We start from the raw sequence: 8,450 nt of genomic DNA, 5'->3' as shown, positions 1-8,450 counted from the left end.
TTTTTAGAAATAAAAAAATAAAATGCTGTACTATGGTGATACAGTATTATAGGACCATAACACAGTACAGTACATTGATGGTCTAAATAGGATAGGTATACATATACAATACATATATTATTCAGTACACCATTGTACTTTCACACTGATAACATTATAACTTACCTTGTTCCAGAATCCACTGGAACAAGTACCATGGTATATTTTTATAGGGGAGGTGCCGATAGGTGCAAATGAATAACACTTCGCTAGCAGCTCCAGGCTGGTGATTTAATAATATTTGTTCGTGCAGGCGAGGCAGAGCAGTTTAGTTTTTGCATTTGCCTCAGGCACTGTGCTAGTGAAGGATGAGCTCAACCCTGGTCCTGGAGTACCCCCCACCCCCACCTCCCACCCACACCTAGAGAAGGATGAGCGAGAAGATGAAGGGGGTGAAGGAGCTGCTGGTCGCAGTGAAGATTCATTCAGAAACACACACACACAGTGAGACTCACTCACTCACACTCACACAGTGAGCCTCACTCACACACACACACACACACACACACACAGTGACACTCTCTTACCCACACACACAAACACACAAACACACACACACACACACACACACACATACACAGGCACAGACGCACCCTCACCCTCCATCCCCCCCACCCGCCCCTCGGTCCCCAGGCCGGTCGTCACTTTCCACAGCGAGAAGATGAAGGAGATGAAGGAGCTGCTGGTCGCAGTGAAGATTCATTCAGAAACACACACACACAGTGAGCCTCACACACAGTGAGACTCACTCTCTCACACACACACAGAGAGACTCACTCACTCACACAGTGAGACTCACACACACACACAGTGAGACTCACTCACACACACACACAAACACACTCCCTCTCACTCTCACACACACACACACACAGTGAGACTCACACACAGTGAGACTCACTCTCTCACACACACACAGTGAGACTCACTCACTCACACAGTGAGACTCACTCACACACAAAGTGAGACTCACTCACACACACACACAAACACACTCCCTCTCACTCTCTCACACACACACACACACACACAGTGAGACTCTCTTACCCACACACATAAACACACAAACACACGCAGTGACACTTTCTCACTCACACACACACCCTCAGGCAGACACACACACAGTGACACTCTATCACTCACACACACACAGGCAGGCAGACACACACACAGACACAGGCAGGCAGACACACACACACCAGGCCGACACACACCCACTTAGGGAGAGACACGCACACACATACAGACACCCAGACAGACACACCCTGGCAGACACACACACACCCAGGCAGACAAACACACACAGACCACACACACACACACACACACAGGCAGACAAACACACACACATATACACAAACACACACACAGGCAGACATGCTCACACACACACCCAGGCAGACAAACACACACAGACCACACACACACACACACACACACACACACACACAGGCAGACACGCTCACACACATATACACACACACACAAACACACAGGCAGACACGGTCAAACACACCCCCAGGCAGACAAAACCCACACCCAGGTGAATCCAAACCCAAGTAACCCCCTCTGGCCCCGCACATGAAATTGGCCCCCAAGAAAATCACCGCCGCTCTGCTGCAGGGGCCTGCGGGGAGGACGGGGCCGCAACCAGACCAGGCTCAACCAGCCCGGCCTCCCCCTCCTCCCCCCCACCCGCCCCCCGGTCCCCAGGCCGGTCGTCACTTTCCACAGCGAGAAGATAAAGAGGATGAAGGAGCTGCTGGCCACAGTGAAGATCAACTCGAGTGCCATCAAACTTCAGCTCACTGCTCAAAGCCAGGTGCAGATGAAGAGGCAGAAACCAGCGCCCTCCAGACACTGTACCCTGTCCTTCATGAAAGACAGAAACCAGTGCCCTATAAGACACTGTACCCTGTCCTTCATGAAGAGACAGAAACCAGCGCTCATCAGACACTGTACCCTGTCCTTCATGAAGAGACAGAAACCAGCGCTCACCAGAGACTGTACCCTGTCCTTCATGAAGAGACAGAAACCAGCGCTCATCAGAGACTGTACCCTGTCCTTCATGAAGAGACAGAAACCAGCGCTCATCAGAGACTGTACCCTGTACTTCATGAAGAGACAGAAACCAGCTCTGGGGAAAATGAATGATTGAATGTAATTTTTAATTTTACTAATACAGATGGTTGGAATGTATCTGTGTTTTGATTTTCCCCCTTTTTTCAATTCCTCTCCTCTACAGACGCGGCTGTAGAATAGGTTTAAGGTTTAAGAACTCTGTATAATCAATGAATGGCAAATGGTCTTTGGAAATTTAAAAGTGATTCTTGATTAGATTAAGAAACAGACACAGGAACAGATATGCAACTGGTCCTGGAAGATACCAGTTATTTGAAGTTAAGCGTCTCCAAAAAGGTGACAATGGTCTGGAGAGATTTATTGAGTAATTTGAGAGTAATTTATTGTTCTGTTCTAAGTAGGGGGAGCAATGGAACTGCAGGGCAAGCATGCTGTGATGATTAAAGTATTTCTCTTAAGAGAAATTAAGAATTATATGAGAACACATGATATTGATGCAAGATCTTATTAATCAATAAAGTTTGATGAATCAATTACAAACTTAAGCAAATACAATCTATCAATACAGAGAAGAAGGACCAGAGACACAGGGTAAGATGCTTTAGATTTTATTTCCTTCAAGGATGCATTTGGAAGCATGATAATTATGCATTGCATTTGTTGGTTTTGCAACAGTTCAGCTGAGCATTACAACTTTTTGAAGACATGCATCCTCTAATCGTAACAGGGTTACCTGCAAAAGAAGAAGTTTTTTCTGAAAAACAAAAACAGTTAAAAAAATTAGTTATACAAGGACAAAAAATAGGAAGCATGAATTCTTTCATTTGCAGTCTGATGGAAACATTTCTAGCTCTGCCTGAGTAACTCACTGAGTGTCTCGCTCTCTGAAGCTGAAGTCTTGTGGGCTACTTCATTGTAATATTTTTTTATTTGGAATCAGCAATTATTTCTACCCCTGTTTTCTCCCAATTTGGAATATTCAATTGAGAGCAGCTCAGTTGGAATAAAAACCAGTGGGGGGGGGGGGGGTTTAGGGGGAGGGCACTCCGGGACAGGTTTGGGAATGACTGCTGTACAGCCTCTCCAGTGCCATGGCTGCAGGGATTGATTTGGAGCAGGGGTGTCAGTCAGACAGACTCTGATCCTGCAGTGCAGTGTCTGCTAGTTTTCATTCCACACAAGTCCTCCTCAATGACTTCTTTGTTCTAATTAATTAATTAGATAGATACACTGAACCCCTAATCTATGTCCTAAAATATTATTAAGTAATTGAGAGCAGAAGTTGGAATGAAAACCAGCAGACACTGCAGTACCGACCTACAGGAATGGAGTCTGACACCAGTGGCTTGGAATAAAATAAACTGGCTTCCCCCTCTTACCCTTTTCTCATATGATAATATAAATGTTACGGGACGATTGGGACACAGTGACCCCCATTTCAACACATAAGCTTTGTTTTAAAAGACTTACTGAAACAAACATCAAGGCCTTCACGACATGTACTGGTACCTACACCACTAACATTACACACAAGTGTCTCTGCATCTGAAAAACACAATGTTGAGAATCAGCACTGGGCTCAGAATTCTGTAAATTACATGTGCTGACATTTGTATTTACAAATGAATAATTCAGGTACAAACAATCAATCAATCAAACTTTATTTTATATAGCATCTTTCAAGGTGAGCCACCCTCACAAAGCGCTTAACAATAAAAATATTCAATACAATAGAAAAATATACAATAAAATATCATAATAGAACTGAATTATAATAATAAGTAATAAAAGGAGAGAAAACAACAACAATTAAAAGTGAAGAAGATTTGCTAAGCCTGCGTGCCAGATATAGAGAAGCATGGTTAAATTAGCAGGAGAAAACAAACTAGTAGCACTACTCCTAGAAACTAAGTGTGGAAGATAATAAGCGGAATTCAGCAATGATTAGACTGAAGCCAGAATGAAATGCAGGCTCACAATCAGGTGGAATAAGCGCGCAGGGAAGCTTGTTTATGAACTCAATCAAGATATATATGAGAGTAAAAACAAACAACTTCCTTTAGTAATTAGAGTTTGAGAAAGAAAGAAAGAAAGAAAGAAAGAAAGAAAAAAAGAAAGAAAGAAAGCAAATTGGCTTAAAACATGTTTAAAAGGACTTCACAGGGTGACAAAAATAAAAACCCAAAACCAGAAGCCCTAATTATATTTTTACAAAGTGGACAAATAGCAGAACTCCAGGTGAATATCACCAATCAGCCCAAATTATTTGTGAGCCACAACTCTTTGGAAACAAAAGCATTGACCTTGATAAAGATCGGCATTGCCATCAGAAACCTGCATGACAGAGCTAGCCTACAGAAACAGCTCCGATCGCAGTGATACTCTGAGAGAGAGCAGTGAACAGAGAGAGGCGGCAGGGTTGTACTAGGTATAAATGGGTAATTGTATGTAAAAAATAACATGATATCGTCTGCTAAGAAATAAAATACTCACAGCCGCAGAGGAGAGCCAGGGAGAAAACGAGCACGAGAGTCTTCATGGTGTCTGCTGGTCTGGAGCTGTCGAGGCAGGTCTGTAGAGTTGCAGTGGAGAAGCAGACATATTTATACCAGAGCACAGCACTGGAGGGGCTGTTGGCACTGCCACTTACATAACAGTCTTGAATTTGAATAAATAAAAAAACATTAAACAAAATAGCTGCAACGTGGCATCACATTGACAGCTGACTTCATTAGATAAACATCACTGCAATATATTTCTGAAGTTGAAAGATGTTTGTTACAGACTTGTCTGGAGTCAGAATTCAGATTACTGTCCTGTATTAGAATGTATTGATGAGAAAAAATACACGTATCTCAAAAACTGCAAAACTGTAGTTAGAGCACTTTAATAGCCATGGGCCCCGGAGTGTATGAGTATTAAAGTGGTCTACTTCAGGACATTTCTGTTATCTTGAGAAAATGAATTTCCTGAATTTCTCATATCAATAATGCAATTCTTAATATCAGCAATTTTTGTTGTTAATATCAAAAATGTAATTCTGAATATCAAGAATTATCAGTATTCATTTTTTATATAAATATACAATTCTTAATATCCACAATAGTATATTATTATATACAAAAAACTATGTTTTTAGTGAAAGTAAGAGCTGAACCCACGACCCTCCTCCGGGTCAAGAGTCCAGAGCCCTCTAACCACTACCTCACACTGCTGCTCTAGCACAACCCTGCTACCTCTCTCTGTCAGGTAAGACCGCCACGGCGCTCTTACTTCACCCATGTTTTGACCAGGCTTTCCAGCACACACTGCTTAACAGGTGGGTTCACTTTAGACAACATAAGTAACCACCACTGGGCAGGTCAGTGAGTTGCTGAGGATTCAAAAGTTCTCTGAAACAGCCTAATATATACCTTAGAACAGTGGTTCTCAATCCTGGTCCTGGGGACCCCCCTGTGTCTGCATTACTTTTTTCCAACTCAATTTATTAACACTCAATTCAACTAACAATTTGTCTAATCAAAGCTGTCCGGGGATGTGCTGGAGTTATTCCGTCAGGGGGATAGGATTTTGGAGGAAGATGGAATTCTCTACCACTGGGGTCCCACAACAGATCCACTCTGATCAAGGCAGATGTATTGAGGGAGAACTCATTCGACAACTGTGCCAACTGCACAGCATTCACAAGACTAGGACAACTCCATATTGGCCGCAAGGTAACGGTCAATGCGAACGCTTCAACGGGACCTTACATGACCTTTTGCGCACCCTCCTCTCTGAGAAGAAACAATGCTGGACAGAGTGTTTACCACAGGTACTCTTTGCATATAATACCACACCACATCAGTCTACTGGCCAGTCTCCCTGTGTTTTAATGTTTGGCAGAGAACCTCAATTAACCGTGGATGGACTTCTTGTTTGGAGGATGTGGCCAGAGGCCAGCAGGGGGCAGAGGTACAGACTGGATGGCAGAACACCAGGAAAATCTGAAGATCTGTGTATCAAAGTGCTAAACACCATATGGAAACAACAGCTCAGCAGAGGGGGAAGGCTCATAACAGCAAGGTGAGGGATTGTGCTTTAGGAGGGCCAGCTTGTTTACCAGAAAGATCATTGGAGAAGAGGACGCAATAAAATCCATGACCTGGAACCCTACCCTTTACCGAGTTGTACGATGTCCCACTGACCAGGGACCTGTGTATTCGATTGCTCCAGTAGAGGTCGCTTGCCCATTGAAGCAAGTCCATCGGACTGAGCTGTGTCCAGCACACTGCTCACTACCCGGGGAAGAGGAGAATGAGGTCTTAGATCCAGGTATTCCCTTTGATTATTTTAGCATGGAGGATTGTGATTCTGATGAAGACGCCATTATTTTAGAGGTGCAGTGGATGCCACTTGACCCACAAGATAACCCAGCAGAGAGGATGATGCTTGTTCCTGACGTTGAGGAGTTCCCTGTATAAAATGAGCCAACTAGACGGACAAAGGAGACCACAGCAGGCTACCATCCCAACCCTCATCATCTTCCACAAGCTGCAATGTCTCACGGCCAGCAGGTAGGGGCGGAGGTAAAAATTCAGGTTACAGATCTTCCTGTGTCCAGGTTATCCAGCAACTGTAGCAATGTCCCTTATGCTTGTTTTCGCACTTGGCAAGTTTCCTTGGGGTAATTGATGTGGCATTGATTCATTTAGCGGGGGTGGAATGTAGCATGTGGGACACTAGGACCATGCAAAAGGAAGATACTAGGAACCCCTATTTGAGGATGCAACATCGATAATGGATAATTGCAAAGCATATGACATGGTTTATTTAGATTTCCAGAAAGCTTTTGACAAAGTCCCGCATAAAAGATTAATTCTCAAACTGAACGCAGTAGGGATTCAAGGAAATGCATGCACATGTATTGGGGAGAGGTTAACATGTAGAAAACAGAAAGTACTAATTAGAGGAGAAACCTCAAAATGGAGCGAGGTAACCAGTGGTGTACCACAGGGATCAGTATTAGGTCCTCTGCTATTCCTAATCTACATTAATGATTTAGATTCTGGTATAGTAAGCAAACTTGTTAAATTTGCAGATGACACAAAAAAGTGGCAAACACTGTTGCAGCAGCAAAGGTCATTGAAAATGATCTAGACAAGATTCAGAACTGGGCAGACACATGGCAAATGACATTTAATAGAGAAAAGTGTAAGGTACTGCATGCAGGCAATACAAATGTGCATTATAAATATCATATGGGAGATACTGAAATTGAATTAGGAATTGTGGCAATGTGCCCCGTCCCTGTGTGCATTTGTGTGTTGCGTGCGTGTGTAAATGTCGGTGTATAGTCATTGGTACACGGGATATAAACGGGTCTGTGTTTCACGTGTATTTAAAAATGTAGATTTGTATTTAGGCACGAGGAGGGCACAAATCACTTCACGTGCTGGTTAAATGTAATATGTGAGCACGGGGTTGCACAGAATTAATTCACGTGCTGGGATTCAAGTGAATAATTAATTAGTAATTGAATCCCAGAACAACAGTATATATAGATGTACATTTTCATTCAGTCGGGGTTGGGTGTTCAGGGCGAAAGAACGGGAGAGAGAGAGGAGGTAAAAATAATAACAAGAACAATAAGTAGTGTTTCTCACCGTGTTTGTTCGTCCCTGTTTGTTAGTGTCTGTCCGTTTTGTTTGTCTCTTTATTTTGGCTACCAGTGCCGTGCCCTGTGTTTTTGTGTTCCAACCTTTTATTTTCTGTGCTGTTTCATAAAATCCTGAGCGAAACCATTCGCTCAGCTCCACCAAACTCCAAATCTTTGTCTGTTTATTTCCTGCATCTGGTCTGACGCCACCCACTCCGGCCGTCTTTGTGACACGTGGTGTCCTGCGTGGGATCTACAGCGCCTCCAGGACTCAGGCCAGAGCAGGAACCACATATTTGGATTAAAAAAAAAAAAAAAAAAAAAAAATGGCAGAAGACGCCATCAAACTGCAGGACTGGATTCTGGAGAATGCTGGGCTGGAGGCCCAGTCTATCCCAGTAGCCGTCCGGGTCCTGCGGTTTATGGACAGAGAGCGATGGGAGGCATATGCGAGGGAACAGACCCTAAGCACCTGGGAGGAAGGTGTGGGGTTGGTCCTCAGCTACCTGGAGGCAATTATAAGTGGAACAGCAGCCCAGGTAGCAGGTCCACCAGCAGAGGAAGAATGCCTGCTGTCCCCGTCTCCACCAGCAGAGGAAGAATGCCTGCTGGAAGAATGCCTGATGGTTTTTTGCCTCCCGAGCGGGAGGAGCCAGAGCGTTCACAGCCCGAGCGGGAGGAGCCTGAGCGT

At 44.0% G+C, this 8,450-nt stretch overlaps 1 long non-coding RNA gene across 1 annotated transcript; it reads right to left on the bottom strand.

Moving 5' to 3' along the window:
* Positions 1-2,713: 2,713 nt before the first annotated feature.
* Positions 2,714-4,757, bottom strand: LOC117414293 (uncharacterized). The gene is made up of 3 exons (XR_004663324.2): positions 4,615-4,757; positions 3,592-3,666; positions 2,714-2,875 (listed from the first exon to the last, which is right to left on the bottom strand). It is a non-coding gene; the product is annotated as an uncharacterized LOC117414293 (long non-coding RNA).
* Between the last annotated feature and the right edge of the window lie 3,693 nt (positions 4,758-8,450).

Source organism: Acipenser ruthenus, chromosome 45 (genome assembly GCF_902713425.1).
Source record: "Acipenser ruthenus chromosome 45, fAciRut3.2 maternal haplotype, whole genome shotgun sequence".
In the NCBI taxonomy this organism is placed as follows: domain Eukaryota; kingdom Metazoa; phylum Chordata; class Actinopteri; order Acipenseriformes; family Acipenseridae; genus Acipenser; species Acipenser ruthenus.
This window is presented reverse-complemented; position numbering and strand designations above follow the sequence as displayed.